At 35.3% G+C, this 19,668-nt stretch overlaps 1 protein-coding gene and 1 long non-coding RNA gene across 4 annotated transcripts in view; one reads left to right on the forward strand and one right to left on the reverse strand.

Annotated features, from left to right (window-relative positions):
* The window catches only part of LOC137243864 (uncharacterized), a 48,016-nt gene extending 43,843 nt beyond the window's left edge, over positions 1-4,173 (forward strand). Inside the window, exons 2-3 of the long non-coding RNA XR_010950657.1 lie at positions 3,056-3,121; positions 3,182-4,173. This is a non-coding gene — a long non-coding RNA (uncharacterized lncRNA). The remainder of the gene's footprint in view (positions 1-3,055; positions 3,122-3,181) is intronic.
* The window catches only part of Gprk1 (G protein-coupled receptor kinase 1), a 175,560-nt gene that overhangs the window by 35,238 nt on the left and 120,654 nt on the right, over positions 1-19,668 (reverse strand). The gene's annotated exons all lie outside the window — the stretch shown is intronic.

Raw genomic sequence — 19,668 nt, forward strand, 5'->3', positions numbered from 1 at the left:
GGAGTGGGCATTAGGTCTATAGGTGGACGCCTTTTCGAGATATCGCCATTAGGGTGGGCCAGGGGTGACTCTAGAATGTGTTTGTACGATATGGATATCAAATTAAAGGTATTAATGAGGGTTTTAAAAGCGAGTGGCCCTTAGATGTATATGTGAAAGCGTTCTCGCGATATCGACCAAAATGTGGACCAGGTGATCCAGAAAATCATCTGTCGGGTACTGCTAATTTATTTATATATGCAATACCACTAACAGTATTCCTGCCAAGATTCCAAGGGCTGTGGATTTCGCCTTGTAGAACTTTTTCATTTTCTTCTACTTAATATGGTAGGTGTCACACCCATTTTACAAAGTTTTTTCCAAAGTTATATTTTGCGACAATAAACCAATCCAGTTACCATGTTTCATCCCTTTTTTCGTATTTGGTATAGAATTATGGCATTTTTTTCATGTTTCGTAATTTTCGATATCGATAAAGTGGGCGTGGTTATGGTCGGATTTCGGCCATTTTTTATACCAAGATAAAGTGAGCTCAGATAAGTACGTGGGTTAAGTTTAGTAAAGATATATCGATTTTTGCTCAAGTTATTGTGTTAACGGCCGAGCGGAAGGACAGACGGTGGACTGTGTATAAAAACTGGGCGTGGCTTCCACCCATTCCGCCCATTTTCACAGAGAACAGTTACCGTCATAGGATCTATGCCCCTACCAAATTTGAGAAGGATTGGTAAATTTTTGTTCGACTTATGGCATTAAAAGTATTCTAGACAAACTAAATGAAAATGGGCGGAGCCACGCCCATTTTGAAATTTTCTTTTATTTTGGTATTTTGTTGCATCATATCATTACTGGAGTTGAATTTTGACTTAATTTACTTATATACAGTAAAGATATTAAATTTTTTGTTAAAATTTGAATTAAAAAAAAATTTTTTTTATTTTGTTGCATCATATCATTACTGGAGTTGAATTTTGACTTAATTTACTTACATACAGTAAAGATATTAAATTTTTTGTTAAAATTTGAATTAAAAAAAAAATTTTTTTTTTAAAGTGGGCGTGTTCTTCATCCAATTTTGCTAATTTTTATTTAGCACATATACAGTAATAGTAGTAACGTTCCTGCCAAATTTCATCATGATATCTTCAACGACTGCCAAATTACAGCTTGCAAAACTTTTAAATTACCTTCTTGTAAAAGTGGGCGGTGCCACGCCCATTGTCCAAAATCTTACTAATTTTCTATTCTGCGTCATAACGTCAACCCATCTACCAAGTTTCATCGCTTTAACCGCCTTTGGCAATGAATTATCGCATTTTTTCGGTTTTTCGAAATTTTCGATATCGAAAAAGTGGGCGTGGTTATAGTCCGATATCGTTCATTTTAAATAGCGATCTGAGATGAGTGCCCAGGAATCTACATACCAAATTTCATTAAGATACCTCAAAATTTACTCAAGTTATCGTGTTAACGGACGGACGGACGGACATGGCACAATCAAATTTTTTTTCGATACTGATGATTTTGATATATGGAAGTCTATATCTATCTCGATTCCTTTATACCTGTACAACCAACCGTTATCCAATCAAAGTTAATATACTCTGTGAGCTCTGCTCAACTGAGTATAAAAAACTTATTTCGCAGCTTTTAATATTTCCACTATATTCATTTTGTTTGTATGACACTAAGAATGAGTGATCATGTCGTGCAAATAATCGATAACTGTGACAATAATCATAACATCGCATTTCTGGTGTTATTCGAATCGTTTCACAGTCGAATTCTAACCTAGTTTTTGATTCGAATTGCATTAGAGAACTACATTAGAATTCTAATGTAAAATTACAATATTTCTCTAACGTTAGAAACTGTGTTTGCTGGGTATAGATTGTTTGCACGACATGATCACTCATTCTTATTGTTATACAAACAAAATAAAAATAGTGGAAATATTACAAGTTGCGAAATAAGTTTTTTTATTTATAATAATAAATACTAGTAAGTGAAAATGAATCAAAAAAAGTTAAAAAAGGAAAGCGAGCAGATTATTGACGTGCTATTTGATTGCCATGAAGAATACGCTTCCTCATCCGTACCTCAAACCAACGCTGATCTCAATCTTTAAGTACGGTTTTAATTTATTATAATAGAAAAAGCCTTTGAAATATGTTCATTCTTAATACATAAGATTATAACCAAATAAAAGTATTTGATATAGTGAAACAATGAAAATTTCGCTGATTTAAATAATTGAACTAAATTGCGCATCACTTCAAAATTCTCATTAGAAACTCATTATAATTTGACGTTAGAATTCGATTAGAATTCTAACCCTTTTCTCGCTGTCGAGGACGAAGTCCTCTTTTTGCCGAGAATGCTATAATTCGCGACAGTTTCGCAAATCGTCCTCTAGCCTTCTACCTTAGAGAAATACATTAGAATTCGATTCGTCTTCTAATCCTTTTCTAACCTAAATGTTTGTTGGGTATTTATATATATGTAGGTCTGTGCTGGTGATGAGCTCCACAAAAAAGATGATCAAGAGGATTTCCGTTATGCAGAACTTTTATTAGATATAGTAATAGCAATTAAGCTTATTTTGTGCCTTAATATAACTATATATGTACAACCAAAGTTATATTTAATAAAAATAAGTCTCTATAAAACCATAAAAATCGTTTTTTTTTTATTCCAGCAAAAGCAAGTTTAAATATTTTTAAATTTAAATATACTATTTAATATTCAAAAACCAATTAAACATGAATGTTGTTTAATTCAAAATTTCGTTTTTGAATAGGATTTGAATATCATCTTATTACACGCAAATATTTCTTATTCAGATCGCTTTCAAAAACTATGTAGTAAAATTTAATATGAAAGTATTAAATTGAGCTTCAAATATTGCAAATTCGATTCGAATAATTTCGTGTTCAATGTCATATCAAATATGTGCATGTCTGATTTAAATAATTTGCTCTATACAGCACTTTCATTGGCGTTTTTAGTCAAAACATATACGTTTGTATTTGATTTTACTATTTTTTCCCCTCAGTGTACGTTTATACAAGGTGGAACACCACACTACTTTCATGGGGATGTAGCCGCCGATCACGTTGTTGTAAGAGCTTACTTTAAATATGTTAAACCTATGAACATTTTGTTTTGGTTTTTATTTTAGAGTCAACCGGTTATGTAAGCGATGTCAGCTATGCCTGTAACTTAAGCGCCTTCAAATGTAATAGTTACCGCGGACGCGGTCGTGGGAGTGGTTCACTACGTGGAGATTACACTAATCAACGACTTTCAATATCGGAAAGTTTTGCAGCACCATAACAACAACAACAATATGTGCAAGCACCTGAATAAATTGTACAACAAACGTTAACACCACATCAGCAGCTAGCAAGAACAACAACAATCGCAAAAAGTTGAAACTTCTAATCAATTAATGACTAGTGAACCACCAACATATCCGCAATATGCGCATCCATCAGCAGCAACATATGTCGCCTACTTTGTAACACAAAATCCAATGCCTCATCCAGCGTCAGCTGCATAACAAGTAGAGTTGTGCTTTTTCGTTCATTTCAGAGATTCGATTCTTTAGTTCTTTTTCTGATGAACGAACAAGTTGTTCTTTTTGTTCATCTGTTCTTTTTTGTTTTCAAGCAAATTTGTTCACTGCTGCTTGCACCCGCGAAAAAAGCCAACAAGTATAGATGAGGGTGTGTATGCAGCAATGCTTTAAATATTTAAATGTGTTATGAATAAATAAGTTAATATATACATATATGTTTAATTAACTTCAAAAAAAGTTACAAATTTCGGAAGATCCAGAAAATTGAAAGAGTACAGACACAAATTGTAAATATGATATTTTCAAGTTTAATAAATGTAATTAGTTTCTTACAAAAGATGTTTTTCATAATTAGTCCATACATTTATTGTTTTAGCAGTGCCACACACATATCTTTAGTGTAAGTGGCATCATCGACATTCGTGCTCAGAATTTCTGCGTATGTATGTATGAATTTACAAAGTTCGCGAACGAGAAGTGAGAAAGAATAACATTAGATAAAACGAACTAAAGGAACAATTGAACTAAAAGAACAAATAGAACCGAAATCGAAGATCTAGTTCACATGTTCAGTTGAGAGACCCGGTCAATTGAACAAGTTCAGAACGAAACGACCCAACTCTAATAACAAGCCACTGGTACACCGTTATATGTTTCACATATGAAACATATGTATGCGAATGTACATCAGGTGTGCAAATATAAGTGGCAAAGAGTATATATTGTCAAGAGGCGTCACTCGATACTTTGTTGTTGCCAAAGCAACCCTGTCATGTCGAATGTGATTCTCAAGGAAGTTTTGTTTAGTTTTTTTTAATTGAATCATATATAGTTATGCGGTAAAGTGACTTTGCATAATTACGATTTTTGGAAAGAGAATTAATTAATTAATTTAATACAATCAGTAAAATAAACACAAATACCCCACGAAAATGTATAGAAGGCGTTTTTATAAATACATCTGATAAAAAAAACAACGACTACCTTGAGAAAACATCGAGTAATTTGCTTTGGCAACAACAAAAGTATCGAGTGACGCCTCTTGACAATATATACTCTTTGTAAGTGGTCCATTTGTTTATTTGCCAACGCCATTCTGATTCTAATACTGATACTGATGAAGGCGAACCATTGGCAAATTTAAAAACTCAAACAAACTTTACGAAAAAGGTTGATAATAGTATTAATTCTAGTACAGATAGTGAAGAGGATAAACCAAGGAAAAAAGCTAAAATTGATAAAACCTTAACGGGAAATGACGATGTTTCTAATTCTAATACTGAAGAAGATGAACCTTTGATAAATATGAAGCTTAAAACAGAGTTATCAGAAAATGACGATGATGATAATGATGTTGATGTCAAGTCCAATGATGAAAATGAATATGAAACAGAATTTGAAAATAGTATGAGTGTGGATTATTAACCTGAAGCAAAACTGTCCTACCGGTACGACCAGAATTAGATGTTAAGAAAAGAGCATACATAAAGAGTGCTCAGTATATTTATAGAAAATTTATCATGAGATAATGCCCAATGTATGAATTTCAATTAAATTCAGCACATTGTTGAAAAATGCATTTAAACTTTATGCATCGCCTAGAGAAACCAAAATATTTACAATTTAAATATAACGAACGTGGTGCAAAATGCAAATTGTGTGATTTTAAAACAGCTACACAAACAGCTGCACCAAGATATTTCTCATATGTATGTCCAATAGTATTTATTTAGAATGTAAATTATGCGATTGGAAACAATTGATGTAACAACGAAAAGTCCAGAATTAAATGTTTGTCCATATTGTAATCAAGAATTTGCATCACAATGGTATTTACGCAAACACTTAATACAGGAACATGAGAAAACAATGGATGAAAGAACATCTTTTCTATGTTCAGAATGTGGTGAAGCATTTAGAACAAATACAAGTTTACGTGCGCATATTTATGAAAAGTTTGCTCATTGTACACCACAAAATTTGAACGGCAAAATCCTGAGGGTATGGTTACACCTATTTGGCATCTATATTTATAATGACTAGCATGGAATGAATCCGGATATGGAAGAAAACGGAGGTGACGAAATGAATCAAAATGCTTTTTTGGATTCTGGTGATACTCCTGACATGCTGCCTAATTTCGCTACGTCTGAGCTTAATATACCTACCAAACTAATATGACTCTGCAAACTGATGATGAGCAACACCACCAGCGCAGGAAAAATGAGAACTTCAAAACAAGGTTTCGGAAAGGGCACGACCATGAATAGACATTAATGTATTTATATAGTTTGTAAATATAAAAATGCACATATGTAAAAATTACTAGTATAATAGGACATGGTTTTATCTTTAAAAACCATTTTAAACATGCATTATTTATTAATTAAATATTATTTAAACAAAAAGGACGCGTTTCATTCATATAAAAAGCGAAATGGCAGAATGTAACCGGTACGGGTAACCGGCAGGCCAGTTACCCTTATTGTTGTTGTTGCATATGTTTTGGTTAGCGATAACGAAAACATACCTAAAGAAGTAACTTCAAAATGGTAAATAACATCGAGCGAGAAGGAATGTCGAAAACACAATAGGTAAGAAGAGCGAGAAAGCAAGTCACACGTACACTATTTTGAGAGAGCGCGTGCGTTACTTTTTTCACGCCATCAATGTAAAAGTGATTAAGACGATAATTGGTGACCAAGTTATCGGTGACGATTATGTAACGAGTACCTGTCTTGTACGGAAAAGGTTTGCTCGGCTAACAAATTTTTTGACATTTGCAGTCATTTTGCTCTCAAATCGAATTGACATCCGTAAACAGTTTTGTTCCTTTGCGATTTTTCGAAAAATTTAAGTAGTAAAAATATGAAGCAATCAATTTACAAATACCCTTTAAGTACTGAACTGCATAATTCCTTAGAACAATTTATAATTTTTATTATGAATTTATTAATTATGCTATGATCTATTAGTGTGACTGAAAATATATAATTTTATGAAAAGTACGGGCACCAAGGAATCGTGCACTTTCGTAAACCTATGAACATACGAAATCAAAAACTCGACTAGTAAATCGAACTACGTAAAAATGTCATGAGTAAATAATGGAGATGCCATAACAAAATGTACTCATTGAGCATGTTCGGAACATTTTCGGAACCTTGAGGTAGTATCATCAAACGAGCGTGTTCGGCGGAATACTCTAAATTAATGGTTTATCCGGAACACTTCCATGAATACTTAAACGGAAAAGAGAAAACGGTAAATACTCCCTGTGTAGTAGGACCGCACAAAAGTTTAACTCTTCTGTAAAATATAAAGTTCTAATAAGACGTTTTCTTTTATTTGTTTGTCAGTTCATTGCGCCTGCTGAGTAGAGCATCACCCCATGTCGGCTGCCAGTTTGAAAACGTCCTATCTCAAAATATTTTTCAAAAATTTCCCATTTCAGCATTTGTCACAAAAACGCCCTATAACAGAATTAGGTTCAATAATGCCTTATCTCAGAATGCTTTTATGTCAAAATGTATTGAACTCATGCTCAGATAGGGAGTTTTTGAAACAAATTTTGAATGACAAATCCAACATAATTCTTTATCAATTCACGAAATATTAAGTAGAAAATAGTTATTTCCCCCAAAATCTGTTGGCAATTACAAATTTATTATTACTACTAATATACTACTAAAGCTACTTTTCTACTACAATCTTCGCTTAATGGGATTGAATTATTCCCCGTTTTTCTTATTTCGTAAAAGCAACCCGTTCAGATTTTTGAATCATGGGAAAAATTTTAATTTATATCACTTCTTAGCATGGCGGAACGATACAAGGTGGCAGCATGGTGACATACCTACAAACATAAATAAAAATTCCATGTATGTACTTTGTTTTTGTAAATTCGATGGACAAATGTCAAAATCGTACTGCGCCGGAAGTTGATGTATCAAATCAAATAAAAAAGTTTATAATCAGCTGTCCCATGCTGCCACCTTGTATTGTTCCGCCATGCTTCTTAGAATATAGGAAATGGAGAAAAGTTGCATATACGATAGAAGTGTAACAGCAGCACGGTTCCTATACCATGTGTTCGTTCGGGACCAAAATTCATCGAAAAAAGGGCAAAAATTTCAAAAAAAAAAAAAATTAGGCACCAATCAGTTCGCTGATCCGCTTCACAACTTTGTACGGGCCTTCCCAGCTGCACCGACATTTTGATGGAACACCTTTCCACCGGTGAGGGTTGTATAACAGTACCAAATCGATCCTGATGCCATGGTCAACTAAGAAAACCACTCCCAATATGACTTCATCAACGTTCTCTGCCACAACGAATTTGTGTAGAACCGTGACCTTCCCAATTAAGACCTCACATGTCAGTTCTTCCTGTAATTGGTTGTATTCGCCAGTGACCGTATGCAATCTAAGGAATGAGATGCGCCCATATCTACAGTCAGTAAACGCTCCTTGCCATCCATATATTATCCTATGGTAAGACTGCTCGATTTTCTGCCGATTTGTGATACAGACATAACGGGGCATTGAAAAGCTGGAACTAGTCTCGATCTTTACATCTGGCTTGACGTGCAATGTGACCTGGCTTCCCGCATTTGAAGCATTAGATGACTCTGTCACTCCGTTTTTGCATCCTTTCAGTGCCACCAATATTGTGTCCACCCAGCTCTGTCTTTCTAACTTCGAGTAGTGTTGTGTCTCAAAATTTAGTGTATTGATCTCAAATCTAGTTTTATGGCAGTATACGATAGAACATATTATCAGTTTGGAAACAGATAGAACTTAATAAGTGGAGTCTGTTTACTTTTCTCCATATTTATTCATTAAAAATACTCTAACCGTTTTGATATTGCAGTTCAGTTGTACAAATATATAAACAAAAAATTACTAGGAAATTTTGTTTTGAAAACTTCCACGAGTAACATTTCACTGAAATATCAATATTTATATAACAGCATAAGCTGTTTGTTCACCCCATTTATTAATTACACTGTGAAACAGTCGGCTGTGTATTGGACCAAACCCACCTTTTTTAAAGATTGAGGCTTAAGTAGACAAAGTACATCTCCTGTTCAAAGTTAGCCTCCAAAAAATAAATATCGGCTTTCAAAGTTCGAAATTCTACATTTCGAAATTTTATTTTTTTTATTAACGCGCAAATTAAAATAGTAAAAATGTGTTCGTTATACTAAATTTCTCAAAAAAAGAATTCAGCCCTTCAAATAAGGGAAAAGAGCGGATCACGACCACATTTTTACTTTTTTAATTTGCTGAACGCGTTAACAAAAAAATAAAATTTCGAAATGTAGAATTTCGAACTTTTTTGGAGGCTAACTTACGAAAACGGAGATAGCACTTTTTATACTTAAGCCTCAATCTCCTCAAAAAAGTTGGTTTGGTCCAATACCCAGAAAAAAAGTAGATTTTGTCGCATAGTGTTATGAATCAATAGAGAGGTTTATAAAGCTTATATAATAGGAACTTTATATGGAAATGCCATTTTAAAAAGCTTTATAAACCATTTGTTGATTTTATCTATAACTTTTTAGCAGGCACTTTCATCCGAAAATTTACTCAAGCTATAATGGGCCGAGTGGATAAAAAAAAACAATTTGTTTTACGTTGAAATTTAATTTAGAAGTTTTTTCATTTTGTCAACTTTCTTAAATCTACAAGAAAAAGTTTTTGCTTATTTGTTATTGCTACGACCCATTAGTGTATAAATAGCGCCCACAAAAGTTATCTTGGCTTACTTATCACTTAAAAAGCGACGGAAACAATCAAAATCTACCATGAATCAACGCGATAATTTCGCTATTCAATTTGTCGTGCTAAGCTGCTATCTGACCTGTGCGCAATCTCAAAATACTTTGGGCAGTCCTTCGACGATAGAGGCTAGCCCATACTTGGTGTCACTTTATAGAGATGATGAAGTATTGAATTTGCATTATTTGGGTGCTGGTTCATTGGTTACTTTGACAATGGTGGTTACTTCTTCGGATTGTATGGCTTTTCAACATAGGAGCATGATTACCGTTATAGCTGGGGCTAGCGAATTATATGGAGAACAAAATGTTCGCAAAGTGAAGCACATATATTTGCCATTATTTCATAATTTCGATGAACCCTAGATGAATATATTTATAGTTGAAGTGCGTTTTCCCTTTATCGCGGGTCTTACAATAAACACAATAGAACAATGTAATACTATGTTAACAGCGGTGAAAGAAATGCAAGTTTATGGATGGGGTAAACCAGTGATCAATAGGAAATCTAAGCAGGTACTCAGAACTAGTACCGTGCCTATAATACAAAGGCAGCAATGTGTGAAACGTTTCCAGGGGACAGGCATCACTGTAGAAAAATCAATGATTTGTGGTGAAGGTAGTGCCGCTCGTGCGCATTACGGAGGTTCTGGAGCACCGGGCGTTGTGAATGGACAACTTTGTGCGATGGTACTACATGAGGCGAGAAGGGATTATCCGTATCTATATTTAGATTTAACTAAACCAAAAATTCGAAAATTTATATCTGCAACGGTGAAGGGATCGTGTCGTGCTAAACGATATGTCAGCAAATTTGTAACAATTTTTTAATACTAGTACAGACGTGGTTAACTCGCAAACATCAGAGTGTCGAAATATTGTTGTTAAAATGTGTTTGTTAATTAATGTAGCACTTTCTATCATCTGTAAATAAATATTATTGATTGAGATTTGCTAAAAATTTTGATTATATGCAATGAAAGTGTGTCGCTTGCAAACACCTTAGGTGGTGAGACCAAACATTAATCTTCTTAGACAATTCCGGGGCTTTCAACAATGTCACTAAATGGGCGATCATCATCCATCTTAACTACATTGAAATACATCCAGCCATAACCATAACCGTCAAACTTACAGCGTACGTACATGGCGATTGTCACAGTTGGGAGGTGCCTTCCAAATCGGGTTGACCGCCAACGCTGAGAAGACGCATATGGTCATGTTTACTAAGAGGTACAAAGTCCAAGAGGGGGTGCTCTGCAGGAGAAACCTTGCGAAAATATCTAGGAATCATTCCAGACAGTAAGTTGTCGTGGAAGCTCAACGTGGAGGAGAGAGTGAAGAAGGCCTCGACGGCACTTTATGAATGTAAAAGAATCGAGCCCCAGACCTCAGATTAGAAATCAAACGTCCTAAAAGTGCATTAACGGAACCGGAATTACATTATTTAATTAGGTACGAGGAACTAGTTAGTGTTGTTGTTGTTGTTAAGTTTATGGGCTTCTGCTAGCACCTACGGGAATAATTTTAAACAAAACACTTCTTCCAAAATCAAATCTCTTTTGCGTTTGCTTCAAAAGCTGAACATAAAAATAAATTTTTTAATAGCAATTCGGTCTACATGAAGTTATCGCTTTTAAGAAGCTTTTCAGCCTTAAAATATTTCTTGTGCCAAGTTTTCAAGTATCTTGCGTAGCTTAACACCACAATAGTCCTGGAATTTCTTAAATTCATTAAGCTGATTTGAGCTGGATGAGAAACATTTGCCCAGAATTTTTTATTCAAGGTTCGATTCGAGTTCAAGGCCAGAACAATAATTTTTTTTTTATGATAATTTTGTTTTTTGATTTTTCTATAATTGAAAAATTGTATTTTGTTTTTTTTTTTGTCTGAAAATTTTTCTACCTACTATTCCAGAAAAAAAATACAATTTTTCAAGTATAGAAAAATTAAAAAAAAAAACAATAATCATCATAAACAAAAAAATTATTGTGCCGGCCTTGAGCTCGAATCAAACCTTGATTTCTTTATCAATAGGCCGATAAACAAAAACAATTGAGAATATTTTATTGTAAAAAATGTTGAAAGTGTGTAAACAAATTGACGATTATACCTGCTTAATTCATACAAATAGACAACATTGGTTAATTCTCTGTAGTTCAATAAATATAACAAAAGCAATACCAGTTTCCTTGAAACCTGCCAATAACAAAAAACATAACTTTAATACATGATTACATACAAAGTATGTACTGTGCAAAAGAATAAAATATGCAAGGAAGCCAATTGGGATAAGTTTAAACAACTAATAGCTCCGTCACATAAGCAGTTTTTCATATATTCGTAGATGAGCTTAACACAAGCTTATGCATGATATGTTGTTTGCACGTATCTTTATGGAGAACGACAGATCGGGCGACGCTGGCGTCATCTGATATGAAAAAGTAGCCAACTTTCAAATTTTGTTGCAAGCAAAGCTGGTTGTTACGCGCTATGTCTTCGGGCTAACGAGATTTGCGCATATTTCTGCCTGGAGGACTAGTCTTTTGGAGTTTGAACTCTCTGAGTACGTAAAAGTTAGAACTTGCATCTTTCTCTTTCACCTTATAAAGGGGAAGTCGCCTGGTTATCTCAAAGAAAAGCCAACATTTGCCTAGGTCCGTTCATTCGTATGATCTGATTGTGCCGCAATATAACTTTCTCTCATCTGCGAGACTATTTTTCATCAATGCTACGCGTTTATGGAACTCAATTCCTTCTACTACTAGCAGTAGTCTAAATAAGAGCAACATTAAGACTATTTTTTTTTTTTGTGTCCCAATGAAACCAGGCTAATCATGTTGACGCGATCGATTTACATATATATTAACCTGGGTCGATTTGTATGGATGAAAGTTAACCGATATCGCGCCATCGATTTCTCGATAGGAATTGGGCTCAGGAAAAAAAATGTCCACTACGCATACCCAAAAAAAATGATTTTCGAGCCTGCGAAAAAAAATTAGGGAAAGGATAAATTTTTCGACCAAAACACTCCCCAAAACCCAAAAAATAATTTTTTTTTTTTCAAAAAACTGTTGTAAAAACGTTGGCGATAACAGTGATGGTGGATGAATGAATGAATGATGAATTATTTTTTTGGGTATGCGTAGTGGAAGCTTTTTTTCTGAGTCCAAAATCGATGGCGCGATAGCGGTTAATAAATCGACCCAGTCTAATATATATATCATAACTTTTTTTTTTTTTGCCGAGTCTTTGATGGGCAGACTGCTAGCTATATAGGAGATATCATCAGCCAATCGTAATGGTTAAATAGAACAGAAGCAATAATTTTATACATTAATTATTAAGAGTCTTTTTTATAGAAAAAAGGGAGACCCAGCTATCAAATGTGTTTGAGAGAGAGTTATAATATTGGCATTAACACCGAAAAGATTCATTTAGTTCAAAATTCGTTCTACATTGTTTCAGCAGAAGAGGTTTGAAGTGTCTCGATGTCCGAGAGGGAACGCAAAAGTTCACTTCATTCAGAAGGAATGGGCTCGAAATTGATCCATTTAAAAGTTTTGTCATAAATATTACACCAAGCATTTCCCTTCGACTAGCAAGAGTTGGAAGATTGATAAGCTTTAATCGATTAGTATAAGGTGGAAGATTAGTTAAAGAGTCCCATTGAAAATTTCTTAAGGCAAATAGTAAAAATTGTTTTTGTATTGATTCGAAACTGTCTTCATGGACTTATTAACGCGGATTCCAGATTACTGAGCCATATTCTTATATTGGCCTAACTAATATTGTAAAAAGTGCTTTAGTTAACCTCATATTTCAGTAATCCTGTAACTTAACCGATTTTTGTTTGTTTGATTCTTTGCCCTTTTTACCCTGAGATGTGCTTCTTGAGTCAATCCATATGAAAACGTACAATTCAAAAAGCTGGCTAGTCTCGGATTTCGCTCAAACTTTGAGGGGCACTTCTTTGGGGTCCTATAGAAACAAATAGACACACATTTATTTTTTATAACCACTGGTTTCGGACTGGTCGAATTTCAAAGTTTGAAAAACGTAATTTTTAGGCTTACCCTATTATAGCTTTAAAAATGTTTCTATTAGAGATATCCTTACATTCGATATGGCGTTTTAAAGGTAAAAGATAGTAGTTTGTTTAAAAATAAATAATAAATCATATGGCGAGTATCTAGAATTAAAAACCTGGTACTGAAAATACGTAATTTTTATCCTTTTTTTGTCAATTTAGTTGGCTCTGGCGTCTTCACTGTTTCAAGCAGCCACTCAAATTTTTTCAGAAATTAAGGGTACATATTGTAGAAGAAAATAACTCATCCATCGGACAAAAAAAACCCACTCCTTATAGATAAATTATTATCTCGAAATTTGTAAGTTTTCAAAAATCGTGTTTTTCAGACTCTAAAACGAACGTGTTTCTCAAGAGAATTTCTCATGGACTCCAGTCCTGACCTTTAGCTTTTAATACCTCAACATTTCGTTTTGTTATTTTCATACGAAGCGCCTCTGCTGATCGATTTTGTAAGGCATAATCTTACAATTTTTTATTTTTTTTTTCAAACTAATTTATACGAACTTTGTTTGAAAACTCATTTTATATAAAAAATAAATAAAAAAATAAATAAATGTAAGGCGCGATAACCTCCGAAGAGATCTAAGGCCGAGCTTCTCTTCCAATTTGCGTCGTGCTCCTCTTGATTTTCCCTACAAATTGGCCGGAAGGGACCTACATGATTTTATGCCGACTCCGAACGGCATCTGCAAGGCAGATGAGTTTTCACTGAGAGCTTTTCATGGCAGAAATACACCCGGAGCGCTTGCCAAACACTGCCGAGGGGCGACCCCGCTTAGAAAAATTTCCTTCTAATTGAAAAACCTTATTTCTAAAATTTTTGATGTTGCTTTTCCCGGGGTTTGAACCCAGGGCATCCGGTGTGGTAGGCGGAGCACGCTACCATCACACCACGGTGGCCGCCCACACAGACACTTAGTGAAATAATTAGTCAAGTTTTCTACACTAAGCCCTCAATTCTTCATACAAGATCGTTTTGCTTTTTTATTATTTAATTAGTACAATATTAATGTGTTTAAAAGCCGAAAACATAGACAGGACCTTTGAAGAATTACTCGACAGAGCCATTTACGAATACAATTTCTCAATTCACTCAACAACTGGACAGAAACCTATAGAAAATTTCTCGGACGTCGAAATCACATTAAACCTGAACAATACGAAGCAACAAGACGAAATAACATACAGAGACTGAAAGATACACAGGAAAAAGATCTGCAATACCATAACAAAAATAGGGCACCCTGTAAGGACTATATCCCAGGTCTCACCATAATATGCATAAATAGCAGACACAATTTGAACAATTAAAATAAATTGCACATTATTCCAATTAATTTTATTATTAAATTTTTAGACTGATCGCGATGGTCGTACCAATAATCGCGAAAGTTCAGATATTGGACTACTCGTCATCTCAACTTGTAACAATATACTGCGGACCAGCGAAATTACAAATAGGAAACTTTAAAATCATACATATTATAGAACTACAAGACTATGACGATACTATAAATCACTTAGAGACAGCAATCAATGAACAGCTAACAAACCATCCCCTAAAGACAATCCTCATATCACTTGTCAAACAATCGAAAATTTATCTAGATAGAATTAGGGTAGTCAAACATAGCAATAAAAGATCATTAGACTTGTTATGGTCCACTTGGGAGAGTCACCCTTGGAACGTACCAGTTGGCTGGTGATAGGAAAAAGGGTAGGATTCACCCTCACTCATAGTTGCCTGGGGTGGTTACACATCCTCTTTACTAATTTAGTGCAGGTGGCATCGCCGAGAAGTCTATCTCATCAGCTGATTTTGTTTCTTCCATTTCGCTGGTATAGAGACTGTCCAAAATAGATAGCGAAAGCAAACATGATCTCATTGGTAATTACAGCTGCATGAGGGTGAATATCTATTTCTATTGGCAAGTCCAGTTAACTAAGCGCACAATTCTCTCACGGCACAAAAGTTGCTTCCTCTAAATCCCATACGCCTATCATCGACACCACGACTTTGAAATCTGCACATGGTAGGTGTGACAGGGACATAACCCAACATGTGGGTTGAACGAACCGATAAAAACATCGAAGTATCGATTGATCTGTGGATCGAGATAGCGGAAGCGTGCACGGAAGCTGGGTTCTGCCTCTAGCATTTTGGGTTTGGACACAAAAAGAAGACGAATCGATCAACATAAGGAGAACTTCAGCAGGAACTCATCAGTCCATCATACCTTTTACTAATTTGGCGACTGACAAATCGAAACGTCTCCATTTAATGCCGATGAAGTTAAACCGGCATTTTCGGTTGTGCATCCGCTGTACTTAAAAGTGAAGAACTACGCACCAAGATTTTGTAGCTAAATGAATTTTGGTAAGTTCGGTGGTTAAATCGTATTTGCGTGGAATAGAAGCCAGCGGTTGGAAATTTTCGCGGTATTAAAGAAAAAAAAGTGGAAAGAATCCGGCGAACCGAAGAAAAAGGCGGTACTTCGCTTGACTGCCCGAATACGTGGCCACTTTTCAGTCTGTATCTGGTTGGATCCACTATTTCATTAGGTGCAGACACTTCCGACGTTCATATATGCTTAGTATCACGGAGTGCGCCCACAGTGGAACCCCGAATAGAGGTAATTCTCGAATGGAGTGAGGGTATTGCTTATGGCAACACACAAGATCAGATACCGTGCAATGGTAATACCTCTAGTTTTTCAAAGGCACCATGGTTATTGCTTTTGAGGAATAACCAATTAGGGAGACGCTACCCCACCAAAACCGTGCACAACCACCAACTTTGCGCGCCCAAGACAGTGCACAACCGCCAACAGTGCCCACGAAAACCGTGCACCACCACCAACTTTGCACGCCCAAGACAGTGTACAACCGCCAACAGTGCCCACCAAAACCGTGCACAACCACCAACTTTGCGCGCCCAAGACAGTGCACAACCGCCAACAGTGCCCACCAAAACCGTGCACAGCCACTACTACGGCGCCAACACCACGCGCACATACCACCTAATACGACAACCACCATACCCTTTTATTGCCGATATGTTGACGATTGTTTTGTTATTATTGAGAGAGACAAAATCGAGCAAACTCTCAATCTATTTAATTCAAAAAATAACGCTATCCAGTTTACGTGTGAATACGAATCAAATAACGAGCTTCCATTTATGGACCTAAAAATCAAACACAATGTCGATGGAGCTATCGAATTCGATATATATCGGAAGCCGACTTCAACTGATCGATTTATTCCAATTGAGTCCAATCATCATTACTCCCACAAACTAGCTGCCTTCAATTCCATGGCTCGTCGGCTAGTAAACGTTCCACTCAGTTATGCGGCATACAAAAAAGAAAGAGATAAAATTGTGAGCATTGCATAAACAAATGGATATAGCTCTAACAGTATAGAGCAGATAATTAAAAAGCACCACAACAAAAAAGAGCGAAGGGAGAGTAGCTCATTTTTTGATACGTTGGACGTTGAAAACAAAAAGACTTGGTGTAGCATGACCTACGACTCTAATTATTTTAACGATTTACAAAAATGCTACAGACAAATAAATGTGAATTTGGCTCCTAAAACAACAACAAAATTAAAAAAATGTATATTCGGCCTATTTATTTTTTTATTTTAATTTTTCAGCTTTTTTTCACTTTTGATTTTCAGTAGTAGTATCCGGTCATTTCCGGTTCGGTTAAGTTTTTTTTTGCGTTTAGATTTTTTTTTTGAATTTTAAATTTTGAATGGTTAACGGTCTGTCCGTGGCATCCGGTTGAACCGGATGTCGTTTTAATTTGAATTTCAAGCGTTTTGAGTCGTCTCTGCGCTTTTTGTCAGGAATTGACAGCTTTTTTTAAAGGCATGATAAGACCTTTCTTTTGTTATGGCGCAGGACAGCAAGGTTGGCAAGAACCCAACCCAGCCGACATGACTTGCCACAGTGCAACCCCAGATGATGCCGACTGCCGAGTAGATAATGAAATTGTATTACAAATAAAATTCAAGTTAGAAATTTTGAAGGAAGAACTTATTAATATAGCTTATGCCATTCACTGGGCAAAATCAAATATAATAGTCAACTCAAGACATCTTATCCAATAAGGAAATGGATATAACGAAGTTTTTTAGAAAATGAAAATATACCTTTTATAAATCTAGACGAAGCACTAGAGTTTGCAGAAATAAAAATTGCTTCAAATAAAGAAAGTCTTATTTACGTTATAAGTTTACATACAACAGAAAAAATCGGTTGTTGTTGTTGTTGTTGTAGCGATTAGATTACTCCCCGAAGGCTTTGGGGAGTGTTATCGATGTGATGGTCCTTTGTCGGATACAGATCCGATACGCTCCGGTAACACAGCACCATTAAGGTGCTGGCCCGACCATCTCGGGAACGATTTATATAGCCACATTAAACCTTCAGGCCATCCCTCCCTCCCCACCCCCAAGTTCCATGAGGAGCTTGGGGTCGCCAGAGCCTCGTCTGTTAGTGAAACGGGATTCGCCGCTCGAAGGTGAGGTTGACAATTGGGTTGGAGAAGCTATATATTGCGCTACACAACCCCTTGAATCCCACAGATAAAAAAAAATTGAAATTACAGAAAAAATCTACTGTAGAGCTTTAGAAATGAGACCGATAAAAATAGGAGAAAGCATTACTAAATTGAGTATAAGTCAATTTTAACCTGTGAAAATAAAATTTATGGAAAAACAGAAAATTGTAAATCATATATGAATTTATCAATTTGTTCAAGAGGTATTGTAAAAGATATTACGAATGACACGTGCATAGTACACCTGCTAAAAAGTAAAATAAATAATTGTACTAAAATAAATAACCAACATGTAAAATCAGTAGAAATTATTTCAGATGACATAATTTTTCTAAATAATTTTAATGGTAATGTAAAATTTGAAAATGAAAGTATAGAACTTCTAGGTTCATATTTAATTAAACATGTCAACACAAGTATAGAAATAAATAACAAAATATAATTTTCAAAAGAAATAATGATAAGGAACCCCTTGCCAGCTTTATTACAGCCAAGGGCAACAAATAATAAAATGGAAAAAATTTTATCTCTAGACTTAATTAAGGAACTACAATTAAATGAAGTAAAAGAAATATCAATTTTAAGAAAGAAAAACACTATATTTATATCAGTTTACACAATTTCTATAATAATTAGTGTATTTACAATTGTAATGAAATTACTAAAAAAAATTAAAAGAAATAAAGTTCAAATATCAAACCAGAGCACCATTGAGGTAGGGATTGAAGACCTGCCTAAATTTTACGTAAACTCATCGATCGAGGACGCTCGAGTTTAAGGGCGGAGGAGTTAACACATAATAAATTCACTTACCTTTTTGGCTACATTTTTGCCTACCTTACAAAAAGCTTTTTAATTCTTTTGTGGTTCCCACAGTAAATGAAATTCCAATTAATTTTGAAGTAATAATAATAAAAAAAAAAATAAATGTAAGGCGCGATAACCTCCGAAGAGATCTAAGGCCGAGCTTCTCTTCCAATTTGCGTCGTGCTCCTCTTGATTTTTCCCTACAAATTGGCCGGACGGGACCTACATGTTTTATGCCGACTCCGAACGGCATCTGCAAGGCAGATGAGTTTTTACTGAGAGCTTTTCATGGCAGAAATACAATCGGAGCGCTTGCCAGACACTGCCGAGGGGCGACCCCGCTTAGAAAAATTTTCTTCTAATTGAAAAATCTTATTTCTAAAATTTTGATGTTGCTTTGCCCGGGAGTTGAACCCAGGGCATACGGTGTGATAGGCGGAGCACGCTACCATCACACCACGGTGGCCGCCAAGTAATAAGTGAAGTAATAATAACCCTTATTATATTTGCACTTCCTGTTTTGCAATCAATAAATAAAAATTCTCATTGAGCAAAAGTGACTAAATTTTGCTTCACAAGCGAAGTTGAGCTAATTCAAAGAATTAGCACAACAAGCCACTGCACGCGCATCCGCTACAAAGCTTTTGCTTGCGCTAAAGTACTGACTTAAGCTGGAGACATTGGTGCTTTATCGGTATCCGTATCGGTAACCTTTTAACAGCTGATTCGACCAATCTTATGAGAATCAATGCAATCGATTATTGGTACCGCTAAGGTCGTAACCGTATCGTAGCCAACCAATTGGGTTTTGGTTTACCGTCGTAACGATAA

The sequence above is a fragment of the Eurosta solidaginis genome, chromosome 3 (genome assembly GCF_040869045.1).
Source record: "Eurosta solidaginis isolate ZX-2024a chromosome 3, ASM4086904v1, whole genome shotgun sequence".
Taxonomy (NCBI): Eukaryota; Metazoa; Arthropoda; class Insecta; order Diptera; family Tephritidae; genus Eurosta; species Eurosta solidaginis.